The following is a 24001-nucleotide window of genomic DNA, read 5'->3' on the forward strand; positions in this document are numbered from 1 at the left end:
AAAGGAACCAGTCCCTTTCTCTGTCTGCCCCTCTGCCCCAGGCGACAGGCTACATACTTGCTCCAGCTTTGAGACCAAAGTGCCAGTGAGAGACACCATCCTAAAAATATCCTCTCCATCCCTGGTGCCCTCTTTCTAGTGTTTCACCGGGTAAGGAGCACCTGCGGCACTGGCGAACCTGCAGGATGACTCTGCATGGTACCTAGATAATCTTTTCATCTGAAGTTCCTTTTAAATTAAAGTTTAGATTTTTTAATTAAAAAAATTGTCAAAGTAATGCAAATGTATGTTATTTTTTCATGATGAATTCATTTAAAAATAATGTAATTTTCAGAAACTTTTTTTTAAGAAATTTTATTTCAAGTTTGAGAATGGTGCATAAAACAGAGATATTCTGAATATTCTAGAGATATTCAGGTTAAATATATGATTATAACCAGTACTGGCCAACAGTGGTCACTCCCCTATGAGGACTATGGCTTAAACTCAGAGAGACAAGAGCCACTGGAAGGGACTTCTGTCTGTTTTATCTCAACTATTTAGAATGGTACCTAAGCTGGAATAGGTATTCAGTAAATAGGTGTTGAATGAATGAATTTATTGAGCATCTTTGTGTGCCAGACATGGTGCCAGGAACTAGGGATTCAAAGATGTAGCTGATGGATGCAATCTTAGCCTTCCTGTAGCTTATTAAAGAATCCATTCCCGGTTTCCCTTTAATATTCAGTTTATTTCTGAATTCTTAAATTCTAGAGCACAGAATGTAAATATCTGTCACCTGAATACATCTCTTGGCTTCAAATTTCTTGCATCGACAAAAACAAAGCTTTGGAAGCACAGCTCCCAAAACTTCTATAGAGCTGGTCACTCCCTGTCCCTACCTCAGTCACAGAATCTCCCCCTTCTCCTTCCAGGAAAAGTCCCAAATCCTTTTAGCCTCCACCCAGCTCTCCTCCCCCAGAGAAACCAAGATTCAGCTGACATTCGGCAACGGTGCACACTTGACTTTTTCCCCTGGGAATATGGCGCATTAGTCACCCCATAAACATTTAATTTTATTTAGCTCTGTTTTACAGGCTGGCACATTATCAGAGCTGTCTCTATCTGTTGCCTCAAGTGCCACTGTTTGAATGTACCCATAATGCCTCTTGATTTTCTATCACTCTTTGCTTCCAGTAAAACGTGGTGATATACGAGAGAGGAGGAAAGGCAGGTGCGGGGCGGGTTAGCCAAGGGTGCTTGGAGAAACCCTTTGGAGGAAGAAATACATGCTGCTTCAAATGCAGCGTCTTTCTCGAAGGGGGAATCCTCTAATTATCCACATTGGTAGTGACCGGGGAGTGATTCTGTCAGTCTGAGGTGGGGCTCTGGAATTAGCCTTTTAACTTTTCACTGCAGTGTTAACGTGCAGTAAAGTACGGGTAAGTGTCTAGCTCCATGAGTTTCCACACATCCATGTAATGAGCCACGTTGCCGGTACCCAGAAGTGCCTTGTTTGCTTTTGTCACTGCCCCTCTCCAACAGTTTCTCTTATCTGACTTATAGCCCTTAGATTAGGTTTTGCCTGTTTCTGTGTTTATGTAAGTGGAAACATTAGATACATTCTGGTGTCTGGCTTCTTATGCTCGACGTTACGATTTGTGAGTTTCATCCCTGTTGCTGCATGTAGCTGCTGTTTATTAATTTTCATTGCTATGGGGTTTTATATTGTGATAATACCATAATTTTTAGATTCATTAAGACTGATGATGGACTTAATTGATTTGCATTGATTTCAGTTTGTAGCTATCATGAATGATGCTGCTATGAACATTCTTGTAGAGATCTTCTGATGACTATATGTACATGTTTCTGTTGGATATATACCTTGGAGTGGAATTGCTGGGGCAAGTCATTTTTAATAAGCAACTCTGGTAACACTGACTCATGCTGAAATTTAGGAATCATGCAACTAGACAAACATGGAAGTACCATTTATTAAGATTAATCAGGTTGGAATTGTACTTCACTACAGAAAATGTGAATTGCCCACAAAAACTTTACAGCCTTATTAAGAAAAAACCAAAAACCAAAACACCAACAAAAACATAGACTCACAAAGCACATATTGAAGAAAAGCACTGTAGAGAAAATAACTGAGGGGTCCAATCCAGATGCCTGTTCTAGTTTGGAACAATACACACATACACAGAGCAGAGTTGCATATTGTCTTCTATCTGATAGGAAAAATTAAGGGTTTTGTTTGGCATAAACAGTGTTTCAAAAATCAAGAAATGTTATAAAATGTTTATATATCTGATTTCTCTTCAAAAAGTAAGCTTCAGCAACACTGGTTCCTCATTCCTGCATGCCAAAAGTTGGCCGGAACTTGGCAACACCTGTGCCCTTTAGATGAAACATGTGGTCTCCAGGTACCACAGTCCCCACTAATCCCTATTGCCTTGCTCTGGTCCTTCTCTTATTTATATCAGCTGCCTAACTCCTGTGGGCATTTGGCTTCCCAGTCCCTCGTCTAGAGAATTACAGTAAACATTTTCCCAGACAATATTTGAGTTAATCTTCACAAGAACCCGGCGAGCCATGGAGGGTTGGATAAGATTGTCCCCATTTTGGAGGCTGAGGAAATTGAGGCTCCGAGAGTGATTGAACAAAGTTGCATAACTAGCAAGTGGTGGCCTTCTGAGAGCTATTTTGAGACATATTTACGAATTGTGTGTATTTTTTTTAATGTGAAGTGGTAACTTAAATAAATCAAGATATATGTAATAAGATGTTCAAAATAAAGTTCAGAGGATTTTTTTTTTAAGGCATCAGAGGAGGGAAAAAGTTCTGCAAAGTAAAGTGGTCACGGATGTGTTTCCCCCAAGGATGTGGGATCTCATCTGAGCCTTGGTGGATGACTGTGAAGAGGGGTGGTGATGATGGCATTCTGGGCAGGGGCTCGGCTGGAGCAAAGGCAGGGAGCCAGATGGGGATGAGGTGAGGATGGACAAGAGAGAGACCCGGAGGTGTAATAGGAAATGACTGCTCAGCTGTGTTGCCTTGAGCCAAGGTCTTCGCCTTGCTGAGTCTTGGAAGCTCTCAACGTCACTAGGTTTTGAGAGGACTAAAGGAGATCCCCTACACTCAGTTCATTGTAGTTGATTCATCCTCATGAGGACGAATAGCACTGTACTGACACCTGCAACCCCATAAACAGGGATCACTCTTGTGCTCTGATCGTCACGTGGTTGGTGGTTAGCGCGCTGGAGGGGAGCTCAGAGGGGAGAATGGAGCGTGTCCCCAGGGGCTCTGATCTGGGAGTCAGCAAGATCTCCATCCTTATGCCATACTCCCTTAACTCTGCCCAAACCTCCCTTCTCCTCAACTGCAGGGGGCAGTTTTTTTTATTCCATCTGAACTATCTTCCTCAACTTTCCTCTTTAAGCTGTTCTTAAAGTCACTGCCAATAAGCAGCATCCATTAGGCAAAATGTATGAAGACAAAAGTCTTCCCTTAGATGCCCCTAGGTGCCCCCACTTTACGTCTGCCCCCGTCATTAGTAAAGAGTCTTTGATGCTTCGGAGGGGAGGCGGTGGGTTTTTTGTTCATTTGTTTTTGAAGGTTTAATTTCATTCTCTCATAAATTATAAAATAAAGGTGGCTGTTTTAATGACAGCACTCAAATAGTACTGGAAGGGGTTTGAGTCAGTGGATGAAAGGTCAGCCCCTCCGGGCAGGGCCCCAGCAGAAGGGTGGCCATCCTGCAGCTGAACCAGTAGTGCTGTCCTGTTGGCCTTCATCTTCTCAGCCGCTTGGCCAGGAGGCTCTTGGTCATCACCCTCTCCCCAGTCTGTGCCGTCTGTAACTCTCGTGTAACTTCCTCTCTCCTTGTCTTCCCAGTAACTCCCTTTTGTTCTTAAGCTACACTAGGTGGGTTTTGTCATTGTAACCCAAAGTATCACTATCCCCTGTCACGATTGTGTAAAAAAAAAGTATCTAAAGTCATAGGAGTGAGCTGGGTTCACAATTAGAGGACATCCTACAGTCAGAAAGTCCTTTCTTCACTCCACTGACTCTGTCCACGGTCACCCTCTCCAAACACGGGGTGGAGGGCTTATTCTTGACCTTTGAAAGAATGGGTACACATGGTTCTGAGGGCTTCCCCAACCTGAAATGTACCAGCTTTGAAAGCTAGCTGCTACATTCTGGGTTTCGGCTTGTAGGACTCACTACCAACTGCCCAGAGAGACAGCTGCCAGTTACCACCCCTGAGTCAGTACCCAGCCTGGAAATGAGAGCCTGCAGAACGTGCTGATGAGGCTGGCAGGAAGCGGGGCCAGGGCTGCGCAGCGGAAGTGTTCTTCCCACCAGGTGCTGGTCTCAGGAGACGAGAGAGAGGCTGCCCGACAATTCGATGGGTTCTTATCTTCAGATTTCTCTTCAGAGCAAAGAATTACACACTAGGAAGGCCAGTGATGGGGCTCACAGCCAGGCAGGGTGATGCATCCAGTAGGGTATGTTAGGCTACCATTAACAGGAAATGAACTAAGAGTAAGTTTTACAATAAAATTCTCACTAATAAGTCAGGAGCATTTAAGGAGGTTTCAGAGTTGTTTCCAAGACACAGCAATCACTGAGCGCCTAGGTGTTTCTCATACCATATCTCTGCTGTCCTCTCTGTATTAATGATACAAAGCTTGGCAGCTCCAACCACCACGCCTTTCCCTGAGGATGTCCAGAGACCACAGGAATAGCAGTGCTTCCTGTTGCATGATTTTTATATCAGGGATAAAACTTCTTTTCTCCCAGGCCTCCTCTTGAGCTCATAGGCCATAGTTTTACCACCTGACAAAGGAGATGGAATTACCATGATTTGTTTAGAGCAAGATTTCTCATCCATGGTACTACTGATATTTTGGACAAGATAATTCATTATTAGGGGGGCTGTCTGACATATTATTCAAAGTTGAGACCCAGCCAGTAGCAACTTCCTTGTCTTGATAATCAAAAATGTATTCGGTAACTGGCGAATGTCTCTTACATGGCAAAATGGCCCCAGGTGGAAAACCGCTGATTCATAATAATCAGCACTCCATCCTCCCTGGAGTTGGAGAAGGATCACCTTCCAGAATTACACAGCAAAGCTGATACCTGACACCATCAGGGCCCGCCAGCACGGAGGTAAAGCAGAGGGCTTGAGAGGCACAGTGGAGGTGACTCTTGGGTCTGACGCAGGTCAGGAACTGATAAAAGAGCTGAAGGGCCCCATTCTGGAAGTGAGAAGATTTCAGAGAAGAGACTGGGAACTGATGATATTTTGGTCACACTGATCTACAGATGGGAAGATGGAGTGAACGTTACCGGGAATCTCCAGTTGCCAGTCTTGTGCTGGACCCTTGATGTGAATTTTGCTTTTAATCCTTAGAGTGCTACAGCGAGGGGTAAGCTTGAACCGTGTACCTCTAAGAGGGTTATAACCAGGATCTGTGGGGTGAACCCTATAGGAGACAGAGTCACTTTTTCTTGTTCCGGGGGCCCCTGTGGCATTCTGGAGAAGCCAGATGGGTCTCTTCTCAGGGCACTGTCTTGAGCTGCATGAAATGGCATATCCATACTACACTTGTCTCGAGATTTGAAAAATGCCAGTGAGTTCCTTCTCACCAGAGACGTAGATGGGAGTGGTTGTGGGGATCTGAAGGGGAATTTCTGCTCCATCTGAGTCTGGACCTTGAAAGACCCCTCCAGCTGACTCGTCTTAAGTCGTATTTTGATGATTATAAAACTGTTGCACACCCTCAGCTCCCAGTCAGGGGACTTAGGCAAGAGGTGGGAGAGGGAGCCTCAAGGGTGAAGTGAGGCTGACAGGAAAAGGCAACCTCTCCTTTTTTTATAGTCTCCCCGTGGCAGCCTCTGCTTCAGGGTGACCCCGAGCCTCAGAGAAAGCCCTGCCGCTGGAGGGGCAGTGGGTCAGGCTCAGGGAGAGACGAAGGCCCCAGGGCAGGAGGGATGTTCTGAGATGTACTGCAGTGGGGCTGCTGACAGGAAGTTTAGGATGGGACAAAACAAAACAAAAAATCAAAAATCATAAATGACTTGCTGACTGAAAAAAATGAGAGAATATAGAAAAATAATAAAGATTGTTCATATTCCTATCACCCAGAAATAATCATGCTTGATTTTAGTAGGTCCTTGCAGGCTTGTGGATTTATATACATATGCACAAAGGTTTACTTTTTTTAACCGAAATGGGACACTGCATAATTATTTACAATCTCTCTCTCTCTCTTTTTTTTTTTTTTTTTTTATTAAGCAGTTCAGGAACATTTTTCTGTGTTTGAAAATAGTTCTCTAGACTGGGGACAGCAGCCATGGGAGCTTCTGAATCCTCATTTATTAAAAGCACCTCCAGGGGGTTAATGGAGATGATCCCATGATAACTCCCTTTTCTGTGTTAACAATTTACTGATCACCTGCTATGCACCAGGCATTGTTCTAGGGGCTGGGATACAATGTTGCACAAAACAGACATAGTCTCTCAGGAAGCCTTTTCTCATGAAGGAGACCAGCAACAGCTAAATAAATAAATCAGCAATGAGGACAAGTGTTAAAGAGAAAAATAAAGGCAGGTGATAAAGTCAGAGAGCAATGACTGGGGAACTTCTACACGTACATCATAGCACGTGATACATGGGGGTGCTATTCAGAGAAGCCTCAGTGGTGAGGGTGGCATTTGAGTGATCTGAGAAATAATGCAAATGAGCATGCTTTATAAACTGCAAAGTACTAAAGATTTATTATTGCTGCTACAGATGACTTAACCCCACGTGTACGTTCTCTGCAAGACATAACTAAATTTCAGATTTCTCTCTTTGTCCACAATCATGTCTGTTACGAATTGAATTGTCACCACCACCCCAAATTCGTAAGTTGAAGCTCTAACCCCACTGGGACTATACAGAGATAGGGCCTTTGGGAGGTAATTAAGGTTAAAGGAGGCCATAATGCAATAGGACTGGTGTCCTTGTAAGAGGAAGAGACACCAGGAAGGTGGCCCCCAGAGAAAAGGCCTTGTGAGGACAGGACACAGCAAGAAGGGGGCCGTCTGCAAGCTAAGGAGAGAGGCCTCACCAAAAACCGGTCCTGCCAGCACCTTGGCCTTGGACTTCCAGTCTCCAGAACCGTGAGAAAATCAATTTTTGTTGTTTAAACCACCCACTCTGTAGTATTTTACGATGGCAGCCCTAGGGTATCCTACTCTGAAAAAGTTTATGTCTTAAACACAGGTAATACCTAATTTTTAAAGGTTTGGAAACCTCACTTACTTGGCCTCAGAAGCTACTTTAGAGATCATTTGTTAGCACACCATTCAGTTTTCCTCCACGATTATTTGTTAGTTGTACATCCTCTCAGATAATCATTCACTTCTTTGAAATCTTCAAACTAACAGAGAACAGGGCATCTGCTTTTCCCTTGCTCGTCTCCACTTGAAATTTCGTTGATTGTATTTTCTCTCTTTTTTTCTGAATGAAAATTTACCGAGATTTTTCTTTTTTACCTTTTTCATTTTAAGCTCGCAGAGTAGTATATCAGTTGTCTGGTGGTTCTTCTTCAGAGCTACTCATTTTTGCTCTAATATTTATTATTTTTTCCTTTATTTTCAATGTGTATGTTTTGTCATTTTGATTAAGGGTTTGTGTTGAACCCTCACCTTACTTATTTTCATTCTTTCTTATTTAATAATGAAAACATTTAAGCCAGCAATTTTGGTCAGAGTCTGGGTTTGGTGGTTTTATGAAAATACTCTTTTCATTAAATTTCCAAATTGTCAGTAAGTATACTTTTTATTTCTCCTTTACCTCAATATTTCAGAGGAAAGTATTTTTATTAATTTCTAAGAGTTCTATCTTACACTTTTCTTACGCATTTCTAACTTTATGGCACTATGTCAAGGATATTTGACCTGTGTATTTTCAGTTCAGGGAGTCATTTTCTCAGTGTGCCAACACATAGGCAATTTTTATAAACATTAATGGGTGCCCAAGAGGAAGATACAGTTTCTGTGTACAAATATACATATTGATTCTTGCTAACTTTATTGTTCAAATTCTCCCCTCCACCTGTTTATATTTTTTAACAACCAGATTTGTGAAAGCATATGTAGAATGTTTAAAACCTCCCATGACACTTGCCATCCTATCCATTTCACTTTTTGGGGGGATCTGTGATAAATGATGCATTTAGCATGTTGACTGTTCGGTCTTTGCTGTGGATTGTAACACTTACCCATATAAAATTGTCTCTTTTGTTTCGTTAATGATTTTTGTCTCGGATTCTAAATTGTCAGAACATCATTGTGCCACCTCTTTGTGTGATTTTTCTGTTGGCATTTTCCAGGAAAATCTTACTCATCCTTTTATTTCTAACCTTCTCTCTTTCATTCCTTTTAGGTGCATACCTTGCTTTTGCTCCTTTAACCTGTCGGTGATTTCTGAGGGAAGTGCTTTTTACTTTCTTTGAGGAAGGAGGCTGCTTGCTTTCGTGGAACCTAGGGTTGTTTTCCTAGCACGCTACCATTTGACTGGGGATTGATGAAAATTCCCCTAATACTCGCCACTCGGTCCTCCCCCAGGGCTGGTTCTGTCTTTTTCTTAGTTTTCACGTGCATATGAGCGGAGGTTGGCGGTTGGCAGATACCGTGTCAGGGCCTACAGGCAGATGCCATTTTTAATTAGTGCCTGCGTGGCCAGATGTTCATGCTTCATAAGATAATAACCTAATAACTTCATAAATAAATAACTTCATAACTTAACACAGGAATCAAGGCGCAGCTGGGAGTGAACTCTAAAATCATGCTTTGTGTCACTCACTCAAGACTCAATTTTCCCCCTATGGAAACCTAATATAGAAGTAATATGAATTCACTGCTGCTTAATGGGTTTTTATTGGCCTGCCAAGCACTGGGCTAATTTCCATTTATTTATTCACTTAAAAAAAGTGTACTGAGCAGTTACATATGCTGGGCACTGTTCTGGGCTCTGGAGATAAAGTGGAGAACAAGACAGAATGTTTGTACCCTTGTGGAGAACACATTTTTAATAGAAAAATGTGAACAATAGCCAATTAAAATAAATACATAATTCTGAGGAGTGATGTGTGCTATATAGAAAAAGAGAGAATAGAGAATGACAGGCAGATGCGGTAGCTCTTTCCCATGAGGCTGTCTTTTCCCTAGCTGGCATCTGAGGGGAGACCTAAAAGATCTAAAGGAGGGAGGGGAATGCTGGGAGCACAATGAGCCAGGTGGAGGGCACTAGTACCAGGGCCCTGAGATGTGAATGTGCTCCCTCTGGAATGAATGTTAATATTCCTCTTGTGATGTGCAATCAAAATTCAAAGCCCTGGGCAGAAGAGGCTGAGTGGCTGCTTCTGGCTCAGAAGCTCTCACCCTGGCATCCAGAGGGAAGAAGAAAGCAGGACAATCTGTCATCTCTCTCTGGCTTCTATCGTAGGAGATGGAACTCTCGCAAATGGCATTTCTCCCAAATTAGAAAGAGAGCTAACTGCTGGTCAAATAACAACGTCTACTTGGGTTTACCCCTTTAGATATCCAACATACCTTTCCACACTCTTTTTTTTTTTCTTTTTAATTTCCAGCTAACATTGTGCAGCCAAATCCCATAGAGCCATATATATTCATTGAAAGCATCACATAGTCTTTTCTGTTCCTGTATCTCCAGCTCAGAAGTCCAGGACTTCTCTAACTCTTTTGGGCTCCATCTCAATATAAGAAATCTTTGCATTCAATTGTAAAGTTAATCACCATCACACATCCTATATAAAAATAGTCTGGGAAAGAAAGAAGAAAGAGAAGGGAAATTAACAAATAGAAGCATATAGAAATAGCCATGCATTTTATTTTAGAAAGATATTAAATGATACTGTTTTCCAAAGTAATTGATCCATTTTACATTCCCACCTACAATTCTTGGGAGTTTCTCGACATCCTTGTCAACAGTTGTGATTGTCTATCTTTTTTTATTACAGCCACTCTAGTGAGTGCGAAAGTGGTATTTCATTGTGGTTTTAATCTGCATCTCCCTAATGCCAAATGATATTAACATCTTGTCATGTGCTTATTGGTCATCCGTATATCTTATTTGGTGGAATGTCTATTCAAATCATTTGGCCATTACTGAATTGGGTTATTACTGAGTTGTAAGGATACAAGTCCTTTAGAAGATAGATGATTTTCAAATATGTTCCCAAAGTGTGTGGCTCATCTGTTTGCTTTCTTAATGGTGCCGTTTGAAGTATATACATTTTTTTTATTTTGTTGAAGTTCAATTTGTCAAATTTCTTCTTTTATCAATTATATTTTGTTATCCTTTCTGAGCATTTTCATTTTTGTTCAAGGAAGATAACAATTTTGACATAAAAATTTTTAATAGATACGTTTTCCTTACCTCTTCACCAATTTTGAATAAGCCTCACAGTATGGTGACAGTACTCTCCTAATCTAGAATCTGCCTTGTAGGGTAAAAAAGTTAAGTCACCGAGGGAAAGATTCTGTTATCAGTGCAGCCTAAGCCTGCAGGTCAGTATCGGTCGAGTTTTTGCCTGTGTGTCATTGTCTGCCTGTCCTTTTCGTCTGATTTCATGGATATCTTTACACCACTGGCTTAGTCCTGTAGCACAAGGAGAACGCTGCTTTTTGAAAACAAAAGTCAAGCTTCACATGCTCAGCTTCACTGAATCTAAAATAAGACAACAGAAAATGAGAGATAGTCATGTTTAAGAGCTCACCTGTAGAGCCAGATAGTGTGTGAGTTAATGCTCTGTCACTTAACTAGCAGACACCCGGAGCAAGTTCTTTATAGTGTCTCCAATCCACAGGTGGTCCTTTTATAAGAGGGTAACAGTTGCAGTTAGGCGAGGCGAAGCCTTCCATCGATGTCAGTCATCATCATTGCAATCATTATTGCGGTCATTACTATTTAACCTGGACCAGCAGGAAAGAACCCCAAAGTGTCAACTTACAGAAACTTATTTTGAATCTAAGTTTTCAAGATACTTAGGGAACCAGAGATACTCCTCACCAGTCAGTGTGGTCCCTGGGCCAGCATTGTCAGCATCACCTGGAAGTGTGTTAGAAATGCAGGATCTCAGGCTCCACCCAGCTCTGCTGACCTGGAATCCGCATTTTCACAAGGCGGCCAGGTGATCTGTGTACACGTCACCGTTTGAGAAGCACTAGAATCTTCCACATGGAAGGAGGAGTTGAACACCCTGGCCTACTCCTTGCCTCCTTTAGCTCCACCCACTGTATGACCACTAAACAGTCCTCCCTCCACTTATAAGGGGCTCCCCAAGGAGATCATGGTTTGGCTGTGGCTTTCTTTACTGGAGTGAAGGAGGTTTAGGGAGAGTCCTTTCTTATCTTAGATGCACAATTACAGTTAATCACTGTTTCTAGGAACCTCTTTCATGAGTGGGGTTACTGTACCCTTTCAAAGAAAAAGATAGCAGACAATTAGTGTAGACAAGATGTGGACAGATAAGTAGAAGGAGTGGGGTTGGTTTTCTTCTCCCCCAAGAGCCAATTAACAGGCTGACAAAACCAGCTATCAAAGCTCTCAGTTAATCTTTTAAAGAGTCAACATCTGCTGAAACTTCTTAAACCATGGCCCTGAAGAGGGGCATTTGTGGATTCGGGCTTTTCTCAAAGTCACAAGCTTTGCCACGAAAAAGTCATCTTTTCTAGCATAAATTAATTGAAAAGATAAGACTTGGACCGCACTTGACTGCCAAACTCATCTGTCCCCACATCTTTGAGACACGGCGCCTCCAGCTGGAAAACAAAGAGTTCCTGTTGTTTTTTTGTTTGTTTGTTTGTTTATGTTTTGTTTTCATTTTAATTTAGAAGCCCTAGGGAAAACTATGGGGAAAATCGCAGCAGAAAATCACATGTTGAGGATTCTGTTTTGCTGAAGTCTAACTGTGATTTGTCTACCAGTGCTCAGATCAAGGGGCAGAGGAGGAGAAGGGGAGGAAGCATGAAGTGGCAAGTTTCACGGACAGTAGAGCAGGGTCTCTCCAAGGGTTTCTTTTCCTTAACTCCCTGCCCCAATTTAATCCAGTGTTTAAATCACAGCAGGAGGAACTATAGTGACTATAGGCGATGCACAGAGAAGCTTTGCTGGTGGAGAAGGCATCTGAACGGAATCTTGCAGGAGAGATATGAATTAGAGGAACGGAGGAGAGGAAATATGGTCAAGAGGACAAAGTTAAAACCTGAGCTATAATTCACATACCATGAAAGTACCCCTGTTAAAGTAGACAGTGCAGTGTTTTTTTAGCACATTTTCAAAGTTGTGCAACCATCACTATCTAATTCCAGAACATTCATCACCCCAAAAAGAATCCCAGTACCCATTAGCAGTCACTCCCCATTCCCTCCTCCCCTTGAACCCTGGCAACCAACCTACTTTCTGTAGTAAGACAATATTTAAGAAAGAGAAAGAACTGGCATGCAGGATGCAAGGAAAAGTTTTTCTAAACTAGTTAAACTACCAGTGTCCTTTCACAAGTTTTTCAAACATCCTGGGATTTTGTTTATATTCAGGCATGGTGAGGCCAACAGATCAGAAGAAAACTGCCATTGAAAAGTAGTTTGATACAGTTCCTGAGAGGAAGGGGCACAGCACACCATGCAGGGGAACACGAGCGTGGGTCAGGAGGCAGAATGAGGGGAAACCGGCGGCCAGAGCCTTGATTGTGGGGTTTTTTCCCGAGAAGGAATGGGCAAGTCAGGGTAGACAAACTGAGCAGGCTTAGGATTGGATAGTCTGAGTAATTTCAGTGAGCTCTGGGCTATGGAGGGTGGTCCCTAGTTGTCCAGTGTGTGGCCCCGGGGTGATTTAGGGCAGGGGGATAGTGTCCCGGCCTGCAAAAGACTGATAAGAGGGAACAACTGGAGGGTTTGGACTAAGGGTTGGTTGGTTTGCTTATCAAAGGTGTGCTCTCAGGGAAGTTGTTCACCCTCTCTAGGAATTGGCTAACTCCATAGGGGCAGCCCTTTCCAGGCTCTGCAAGGCGCCAAGATGTCAAAGCCTCATAAACATGTAGAAAATAACACGATGAATGCACACAGCTGGTCATCAGCAGGGATACGCACCTTAGGAAATCAGACCAGTGTCTAGTATGAAACATTATCGTCTATTTTTGCATCTTCTTCCTAAACTTAAATGTTTTTAGCTTTTTCTTAAGCAGTAACCCCATGAAATCATGGGGTTGATATACGTAGTATGTTTCCTGGGTAAATACTAAAGTCGGCACTTAACAAAATTACCTAAACCATGCTGCACGCCACCGGTGTTTCAAGTGCCCTAGAATGGGAAGTACGGATCTAGTTCAACTTCCTCATTTTACAGAAAGAAATAGGAAGCCCAGGAAGGGCAAGTGATTTGCCCAAGGTCCCATGACTGGCAAAGCAAGGATTCGAACCCATCGCCCTTGACTTTCCATCCCAGTGCATTTTCCCTCTGCACAATTCCAGTCTCACTGGTGCTAACAGAAAGCAAGGCTGTCACTCTGAGTTACTTCTACCAGCGACTCCTTGCGTTATTCTGATTGTCTCCTGTCCCAATCATCTGTTCAGAACTACCAATGCCGTGTGCCTGAAAAACAAAAGCACTTTCCCTGGTGTATTTATCTTCATTCTCTACCCCAGATCACTATGGAGTGGGAGGGAAGGTCTTCCAACCTGGACACCTCAGAGTTCCAATGACGGACACATCCCTCACTCTCAGTGGTGGGCCAAGAGTGCCCAATGTAATCCTGTCCTCAAAGAGTCTGCTCAATTCATACATTCCACAGATTAGAATTTAAAGATGGAAATGACATGAAAGCCAAACTATAGAGCATTCGAAAAAACTAAGAGCATAGACGCAGGTTTTGAAATTTCACATAGAAAGGCCCTAGTCGTTTACAGAGCAGGCAAGGAATTGCATTACTATAAAGCATAGCAAGAAACAGTCTCGTCCACTAGGCAGGTTCTCCCTTAAGGTATCTGTGGTCTTATTAACAACAGTGCGAGCTGACACTGCGTCCTTCGTCCCCACCAGACATCAGTCTGCACCGCCAGAATGTGAAGAAAGCAGTGTGATTCTCATCTTACAGATGAGGCCCCTGAAAAGCTGAGAGAGGTAAATAACTTAGCTAGGGGCAGACTCTATAGTTAGGGGCGGAACGGGGTTGTCTACACTGGGATGTCTGACACCAGGACGCACACCCTTAGCCACACTATTACACCACCCCGCACGAGAGCTTCCTTCCGCCAACAGCTTAATGTCTCTTTCGAGAAACTCATATGCTTTGTGTCCGGATGCCTAACTCAGATTGAACTGCCTTCAAAATATTGAAATGTTCAGATTTAGAACTTTTCCTGGCACAGCTCTTCCGCATAAGCAGCTCCTGGGTCATTAAACAGTCTGCGACTCAGGCCAGCCTCGTGTCGGTACTGATGGGCTCCCTGCCGCCCCTACCTGGCTCTTTCTCTTTCAGTAGGAAATTCATTAAGAGTTACTAGGAGATGCTTGACCCTTGCTCCCTTCACAAATTTAGCATGCTGTTTTGGGTGTCATTTTTCTAACAAAATAATTATCAGTCCAAGAAGATATTACCATATTAAGGATTTATTTAGGTGGTTTGGTCTGACGGTGGGGCACAGGGGGCGGAGTGGAGGTTGATTTTTGTTTTAAAGGTTTAGAAAACTTTCTTTTCCCCTTCACCATCCGCCCAACTTGTCAGCTGCAAGTGGTTCACCCTCAACTAATTCAGGCTGCTCTTCCATTTCTAAAACTGTTCCATGTCAGTACTAGGAAGAGGGGGGCCAGCATCTAACCCAGCGTCCCTGCTACTATTTGTAGTGTGACACTAACAGCAATCATTCTTACTGATATTTATAATATATGACATATGTCTTGTGTTGTACGGATGAAATTCTGTGCCTCTGTTGTAAAATATGAGAACATATATACATAAAATGTCGTGTCCTGCATCTAAGCTCAATAAATTGGAGTAAGTATAAGGTTATTCGTATCAAAACATCACTTATATTCTGAGATGATTTCTTTTTTTGTTTTTTCTTCTGGAGGGGTAGGTAATTAGATTGATTTATTTATTCTTTTTAATGGAGGTACTGGGGATTGAACCCAGGACCTCGTGCATGCTAAGCACGTGCTCTACCTCTGAGCTATACCTTCCCTGCCCCACTGAGATGTTTTCTTGATGGGGAGAGGAAAGAATGTGATCTCTAGAACTTTGGAAATTTCCTCAAACTTAATTTATGCCTATCCAGGCCTGGCAGATGGGAACATCCTCTATCGAACATGTCATGGTGAAAAAAATGTATGTATAAAGTTTGGAGCAACTGTTCTTGCTCAGTCCCCTCACTTAACAGGAGGAAACCAAAGCTCAGAGAAGTTAGTTAACTTGCTGAAGATCCCTTAGGTAGAGGGAGACCAAACCAGGACAAACAGCCAGTGTTTTCCTATAGCAGGAAAATAGAACCTTGGTGTAAGGGGATTTGAAGTTTGGTGAGAGGCCTGTCAACTCCTGGTGCTCAACACATATCAGTCACTAAGTGAGATCTGTGCTCATTTTCTATCATTGCCTGGAACAAATTGCCACAAACTTAGCAGCCTAAACAATACAAATATATTGCTTCACAGTTTGGGAGTTTAGAAGTCTGACATGAGTCTCGGGAGGCTAAAATTAAGGTGTCGGCAGGGCTGCGTTCCTTTCTGCAGGTGCTAGGGGAGGATTTGTTTCCTTGCTTTTCTGGCTTGTTGGCAAAACTCAGTTCTTGGTGGTTTTAGGACAAAAGTTTCAGATTTTTGGTGACTGCGTGCTGATGGCCCTACCCAGTTCCTAAAGATGCCGCATTCCTTGGCTCACAGTCCCCCTTTCTCCATCTTCAAAGCCATGGCAGGTCCAGTTCTTGTCCTGTCTTGTCCTTCTTCCACCATCACATCTCTGTCTGACCACGTTAAAGATGCATGGGATTAAATTGGGCCCATTTGGATAATCCAAGGTAATCTTCCCATCTCGAAGTCCTTACCACTAATCACATCTGCAGTCTCTTTTGCCACAGAAGGTAGCATATTCATAGATTTTAGGGATTATGAAGTGGGTATTTCTGGGTGCCATTATTCTTCCTGCTAGTCCACACCTTCTTCTACCCCACCTCTACCCCAAAGAGATGTCAGGATGAACCTCCAGCTCTCCGTCTGCGGGACCTTCATAACTGGCCTCCTTCGTTTCATTATCTCCCACTTCCAGTCCCAGTGGGTTAACTTCCTCCAACATCGGTTCTCTATTCCAAATCCTGGATGGCTCCACCTTGTCCACTTAATTGCCTCTAACTCCTCACCCTGGCCTTAAGGCTTTTGGTGATGTGGTATTTGATTCCAGCCTTTCTTTTCTTCACATCCCAACACACCTCTCCTACAACCACTTTTCTTCTGTCAAAGTGGACCACTCAGTCTTCCCCACATGCATCAGACACTTTCTCATCTTCATAGCTTTACCCGCATTATTTTCTCTGCCTGGACTGCCCTTATCCTCTCATCTCTGAATTTCCTAATCCTAAGGTTTTCCAAACTCAATTCAAATGTCACTACTGTCTTGAAGTCATCCCTGTTCTCTCCCACTGTCATTAAGACGAGAAGTAAGTGTTTCTTCTGATTTCTCATGGTTCTTAGGGATCCCTTTGTATTGACATGAAGCATTTCTGCTGATCTGTTGCTACCACACCAAAACTTAGTGCCTTATAACTATGATTTATTACTATATTTCGTCAGTCTCTAGGTCCAAAATGTGGTCAGGGCATGGCAGGGATGGCCTGTCTTGGTTCAGTGGTTTCTGGAACCTCGGCTGGGTCGACCCAGCTATTCCTCTTGCTCACTCTCTGCCCACAGCTTCTCCACTGCCTGCCTTGGGCCTCCTCACAGCGTGGGGGCCTCGGGGTAGTTGGCAGGGCAACTCCATGGCAGCACAGGACTCCCAGAGACCAAAAGGGAGGCTCCCAGGCCCTACAAAGGCAGGGCTGGACCTGACAGAGCAACGCTTCTGCCTTACTTTATCGCCCAAAGCAGTCACACGCTGGGTTCAAGGGAAGGGGAAGGGGACCTCCACCAGTCTATAGAAAGAATGTCAAAGAATTTGAGGACATCTTTGAAATGACATACACGATCTTCTAGGGACTTTGGTACATGTTTGATCTTTTCTCCAAGACTGTGAGTTCAGAGTGTGATCCATTTAGTGGCTCCCATGGTGTCTAGCACATAGCTTGGCCCATAACATACACTCAGCAGTTTTTGTTGTGTTAATGGATAGATGTGTTTAGTAGATTCTCCTTGCCAAAGGTAGACACACCTAATTTTACATTCTATACAGTGAAAAAAGACTGGTGAAAGAGAAGTGGCTAGAACTCTTTTTTTTTTTTAAGTCACCTGAAAGACTGAAAATGTACATATATGAAATAGATGACTGTGTTCCTTAGCGGGCAGACTGTGGGCCTGACTGGATAGTATTAGGGACGTGAATTATGAGTCATCAACTTGGGGTCGTATGGAACCAGTCTTTCTAATTGGATTCCAATGAAGTACCTGCTTTCTGTCAAACTCCAGCTCACGAGTGGGCAAGCCACAAAGAAACCCACTTCACATCGATTTTCAATGCTGCTTAATAGTTTGTTGTGCTGATTCAATCAGAATGTAAATCTGGAATGACCAAATAAAGTGCTTGCCGTAAAACTGCTTTTTATCAGCTTTCTTCTCCGAGATTTCCTCAGATCAGCTTTTACAAATTAAAGTTCCTTGTTTAAATACCGTTTTCCTTCCAGAATGCATTTAGTAGCATCCGTTCCCATTTTAACTAATGTCGTATCATGAAAAAAATACGACCTTCCTCTTATGTAAGAAACGTGTTGAAAATATTTTGCAGAAATTTTTTAAAATACATTTAATAATAGGAATAAGATAATCATAAGATAGCAATTATCATTTTATAAAGAGAAAATTATTAGAAGGCAATGTGAAGAAGAAAAAAGCGGAGGCTTGACAAAGAGCACTCCAGTTGTCTAATTGCTCTGGGCTTTTTTCTCCTCATCTGCAAATCAGAGCTAATAATATCTAACTCATGGCATTGTTGAAAGGATTCAATGCGAATGTACATTTCTGGCACCTAGTGAGTGTTCAGTAAATGTTAGCTATTATTATCATTTAAATTTGTTTCTATAGTTTCTTAGTTAGGATACTTTCCCTAAAGAACTTCCTTTCCGGGAGTAAAGAAAAAACAAATGCATGAAGAAAAAGAAGAAGGAACAGGAGGGGGAGAGAGAAAGAAGGATGAAGAGAGAGAGGAAGAAAAGAAAGAAGGCATAAAGTGATGAAAGATTCGACACAGAAGAGGACTTCAGTGGGGATGCTTCGGGGGGCACTGATGGGAATCAGTGATGTCTTCTCAGAGGATGCCGGGCTGGAAGGGTTTCACCTTAAGGACTGAATGTACAAATGGACAGTGACAAGACCATACATGTCAATAGACTTCTGACCCGCAGCGTCTGCAGCCACCACTCTAGGAAGCCGAATCACAGCCTCTAACTGTACGACCAGTTCCAGAAGCCACAACACAGCCTCTGCAGTCAGCGGCCCAGGGCAGCCAAGGCTCGGTCGGTGCCTTCCAGCCTCTCTATTTTTTGCCCACACTCTCAGCTCAGGGCTAAGTAGGGAAAGCCAAATATGCTTTCAAACCACATAAACTGCCCACATGTGGTTAAACAGCCCCCCTTTCCTGCGCCAACAGCCTCCCATCAGGGCACACTTAAAGCCATCCCTTTTTCTCCCTGTAAAAATGTCCCACTCCCCTGAGAGCACTGCCAAATGCAGGTGGTGGTGGCTGACTCCCTTGTGCACTGGTTTCCTAGGACTGCCATAGCAAATTACCACAAATGTGGTGGCTTACAACAGCAGAAGTTTATTCCCTCACATCTCTGGAGGCTGGAAGTCATAAATCAAGGTACCAGCAGGGCCACGCTCTCTCCAACAGCTCTAGGGGAGAATCTGTTTCATGCCTTGTGTTAGCCTCTGGGGTTGAAGGCAATCCTTGCCACCCCTCGGCCTGTACATGGATCTCTCCAGCCTCTGTGCCCATGGAGACGTGGTGTTCTCCCTGTGTGTCTCGGGCTGTGTCTCTTCTCATCTTGTCAGGACACCAGTCACGCTGGGTTAAGGGCCCGCCCTACGCCAGTATGATCTCATCTTAACAAATTACATCTGCAGTGACTCTGTTTCCAAATAAGGTCATATTCTGAGGTTCCTGGATAGATGTGAATTGAAGGACTGGGGGTGGGACACTATCCAACCCAGTCCACCTTGTTATAGCCAACTCTAAATAGACATCTATTTCCGCATGATGTGTGAGGACAATAGCTAAGGGTTGGCAGGCTGAAGGGGCAAGATGGTAGGGAACGCATAGGGCATGCACTGTGGTAACTGTCTGCTGTAACAAACAGTCCCAATGTTTAGTGGCTTAACACACTAAGTTTATTCCTTGTTCATATCATTCCTGTTCATTGGACGGGGAGTGGGGCAAGGGTCCAGGCAGTGACTTGCTTAGGGCCAAACTTTTCCATGTTAGACTCATTTCATTTCTGCTTATAGTTCGTTGACCTGCACTCAGTAAGTAAGACCATACCTGTTCTAAGGGGCGCAGGGAAACATAGCGTAGCTGAGTTCCGGGAAGAAGAAGAGAACATGCTGGTGGTGGCCTGAAGCCCAGTGTGGAGAAGGCAAAGGCTCATCTCTGCTCACACTCCCCTCCCTTCCCTTACGGTCAAATGCACCAGGAACCCCAAACTGCAAACTTCACAAGAGACTCCTCTGAAGGCCGTTCTCTAAGCTGTGCCTACATCCCAGCCCATCTTTTCCATGTTTCTCTTACCAATATGACGCTGAGCAGTTCATGAAGGATGGTTCCTCTGGGGAGATATTTATAGTTTACCAGGAGACCTAGATTTCCCCCAAAGGAGTGAATCTCCCTAATGGTAAAATCACAGCTCTTGGAAGTAAGGCTAAGGGGTGGAGTTAAGGAAGAAGATTACAGTGAGTAAAGACCTTTATCCTTACCTAAGGGTTAGGCCAAACCAGGAGGGCACTATCAAAAGAGGCTTAGTGGTCAGGCAGATGGCCTTTAGACAGCCCTCAGTTCCATCTCCAACTTAGCAATTTTCCAGCTGTGTGAACCAGCACCTGTTTCTTTAACATCTCTGATTCTTGGTTGTCTCATCTATAAAATAGGGCCAAAAAAGAACCTATCCATTGCCTGTGAGAATTAGACAAGGTAAGGCAAATTATACACTGGATAAGCAATAACCCTTGGTAGCCAGTCAGAGAAGTTTCCTTGATTATTTTCCAATGATGATGAAACTCACATTTAAAAATCCCCAATTTTAAGTATCTACCTAAATATTTTGTCCAACACGTAGAGCGTTTCACTCAGTGGGGAACTCCAACCTGGGGGGACCCTCCTGTCTTCATCTGTATTACATTCTCACCCACTCCCTCATCCATCAGCCTAGTGCCTTGTCTGTAGCAAAAGCTCTATTAAAGCAGAAGCTCTATTAAAGCTCTAGGTGCTAAGGAACAAGAAGGTGATCCTTGAATCATTTTAATGACTTATGATTAATGTAATGAATGAAGCACAGTTAGTGCTTTGAGTTAATGCTACAGGGCTCTCTGTCAAGCAGAGGGCAGATCTTAACTTTGCAATCCTGCATTTGGGCATTGCTGCCTTTGTCCTAGTGCCCACACGGTCCTCTGGGACTTCGTTGTCTGAAATAGACCCTCAGAGGAGACAGCATCCAGCACTCCGCCTCAGCTTTGGGCCTCGGGGGTGGAACCTGGCTATGATTTTTCTTTACAAAACTCCCTTCAGCCTGAAAATGCCGTGTGGTGGAGTCCACAGGGGACTAGCAGCACCTGGGGCCTGGCGACCATCGTGTGTTTAGTCTTTGCCAGGTCACACACCCCGAGATGCTAAAGTCCACTCTCATCCAACCTTCCATCTGCAGTTGGGCAGACAGAGGCCCCTCCCGTGGGTCCTCAGTGGGAAGGAAAATTTGCTGCTTAAAATTGAAAGATTGTGGCTTAAGGAAAACTTCCCTCAAGCAGATGAACGTCACAGTGCTCGCCCATCCGTGCTGCTTGGCTGACCCTCAGAGGCTCCGGGGAAACCTCTCCTGCGATCCCAGGGCCTGGTGGCCCCTGCTTACAAACTTCTTAACGGCTCAAATTTGTTTTCTCATGTACGTGCCAGGGCCAGTGCGAAAGGAGCCGTTTCCTGCACACCCTGACAAGGCGTAACATTTAAGAGCTTCTTATTTTTATTTACATAAGAGAAAATCATGAGCCCTGGTTGTTTCAGCTTTTCATAAGGAAATGTAGAAACCTTTAGTTTAGCTCAAGATGAAATTTTTGCTCTCTGAAAAAAATAAGTGTGCCCAACTCCAAGAATTATGGACATTATTCAATGGAAGCCATCCTAATTCACATCCCATTCAAATCCTTGGTATTTAGGAAACTCTGTTCTATTCTAGATAAGAGAAATCAGGTTGTTATTGTTGTTGTTGTTGTTGTTGTTGTTTCTGTGAGATACCACTCCTGTGGGCAGTGGCCGGGTGATATTTTATCTCTGTAGCCTCTGAGCCCAGCATAATGAAAGGTTTGCAGGAGACCCATCGAAGGAGCTATGCGTTGTACTCCTGCAGAGTTCTGTCTAGTTGTTGTTACTCCAAGTTCTCACCCTGTGAGTGCCAACAGGTGCTGTTAAGACAGTGAAGAAACAGCCAACAGCACAGACCAGCCCCCTGCCCTCACGGAATGTGTATTCTAGGAGAGGGAGACCTCCCCCAGTGAGCACATAAACTAATGTATGAATGAGAAAATCTTAAAATAGTAGTAAGTGTTATTGAGTCATTTTAAAAGGTGATGGAGGAGGTATGAACAGAGGAGGGAGGGGGCACCTTGAGCTGGAGGCATCAGGAAAAGCCTCTCTGAGAAGCTGAGTTTGAGGCAAGAGAAGGCAGTCCCCGTGAGCAGATCTAAGGGAGGGGGTGGCAGGCAAAGGCCCGTGGCCAGCCCCCACCTGCTACCTGCTTTGCTGCAGCCTGCTAGCTGAGAACAGGTTTATGTTTGAAATGGTTGAAACAAATTTAAAGTAGAAAATATTCTGTGATGCATAAAAAAATCATAGGAAATTCACATTTCAGAGTCCATAAGGGCTTCCTGGAGCAAAACCATGTCCATTCACTTACATATTGTCACAGCCACTTCTGTGCTGCCATGACAGAGGTGAGTAGTTACAAGGGAGGATGGGTGGTGCCCAAAGCCTAAAATAGTTACTCTCTAGCCTGTTAAGGAGAAAGCGAGCTGACCTTGATGTAAGAGGAGAGCATTCAGATAGGGAACAACACAGACCAAGTCCCAGTGCAAAGACTAGGGGACAGCGGGGAGGCTGGACAGGGGGGAGGATGCTGTCGGAGGGGCAGAGACCAGATCCTGTGGACACGGAATTTTGTCATCTCATCATATGCTATCATTTCTTACGAGTAATACACTTTTATCTAGTCTCTACCCCCAAACACTTGCAAGTTCCTGAAAGCAAGGCCAGTGCTTTCTATTTGTAAATGGACAAAATTCTGCCCCTGCTCCTTGACCTGCTTGGGCTGGGAGCCCATAAATCTTCCTCTTGCCTGCCTTTCAAAACTCAGTGGTTTATCAACTAGAATGGAAGATCTGAATCCCAGTTCTACTTACTGACTGTGTGACCTTTAGCAAGTTACTTAACTTCTCTGTGCCAGTTTCCTCATTGTAAAGGTGGGGCTATTACTACTCCACCTAAGGTTGTCTGTGAAGATTAGAAGAGAGAATATAAATAAAGCACTTAGTAAGTGCCGCCCTTAGGTGCTACTAAGATTCTTACTGAGTAAAAATGTCACTTGACAAATGTGGATACCTGGCCCCACCCCCAGAGATTCGATTCAGTGAGCCTAGGGTGGGGCACAGGAATCTGCTACACATTGAGAAATACTGCCCCAGGAAGACAGGTGTGGGGCCACCTGGCCCTGCCTAGGGCATTGATAAACAGTAAGTATGTATCATTGAATGGGTAGGGAGTCTGGGGGTGGGATTTTTTTTCTATGCAAGCCCAAGCCTGTGATTAAACAAAGAAATGGAGGTGGAGGTAAGGGTGGAGGTGGGGTGGGCCTCAAACCACCCCCACTCTGTGAAAATAATATTAAGCACTCTCCCATTGTAGGCAGGGGCCTGTGTAGATTAAGTTATGTATAGAAAAAACTCTCTTCCTTAATTCTCTGTGAATCCAGGAATCTCTGTGGATTTATCACCACCCTTATCTCGTGGATGACAGTCTTTCTATTGTATTTCACATGGGAGATATTCCAAAGAGAGACAGGGCTTCCTTCCCTCCTGCATTAGTCAGAGCCACAGAGGCCAGGAGGGGAAATGAGAGAGGCGTTAGGGAGTGGTGAGGACCATGGTGAGGATGTTGGTGAGGTAGAGAGTGCATCCTGCATGTTGGAGCCTGGCGTCTCCTCCTCTCCAGCCAATCGTGGTCACACAGGAATGCAGACCCAGAATGGCCACAGAGTCCTGTTTTCCAAAAGAAGCCAGCTATCCAGGTTTTTATGCAATATATTCCCATTAATAAATGTTGGCAAGTAATTCCATTTTTTCTTAAACCCCATGCAGGCCAAACAAAACACATCTGCTGGCTGGACCCAGCCTGTGGGTGGGCCTCCAATTTGCAAACTCTGGTCTAGACTGAATAATTCAAGCTCTGGGAACTGCACCCCCATTCCCATCCTGCCCCGCAGCATGATGGAGAGACAGGACCTCTCCTAGGGCAGCAGTTCTCAACCGTAGCTACACAGTTAAGT

At 43.8% G+C, this 24001-nt stretch overlaps 1 protein-coding gene across 1 annotated transcript in view; it reads left to right on the forward strand.

The window, feature by feature from the left end:
• LRIG1 (leucine rich repeats and immunoglobulin like domains 1) overlaps positions 1 to 24001 on the forward strand; it is a 210042-nt gene that overhangs the window by 61738 nt on the left and 124303 nt on the right. The gene's annotated exons all lie outside the window — the stretch shown is intronic.

Source organism: Camelus dromedarius, chromosome 17, assembly GCF_036321535.1.
Source record: "Camelus dromedarius isolate mCamDro1 chromosome 17, mCamDro1.pat, whole genome shotgun sequence".
NCBI lineage: Eukaryota > Metazoa > Chordata > Mammalia > Artiodactyla > Camelidae > Camelus > Camelus dromedarius.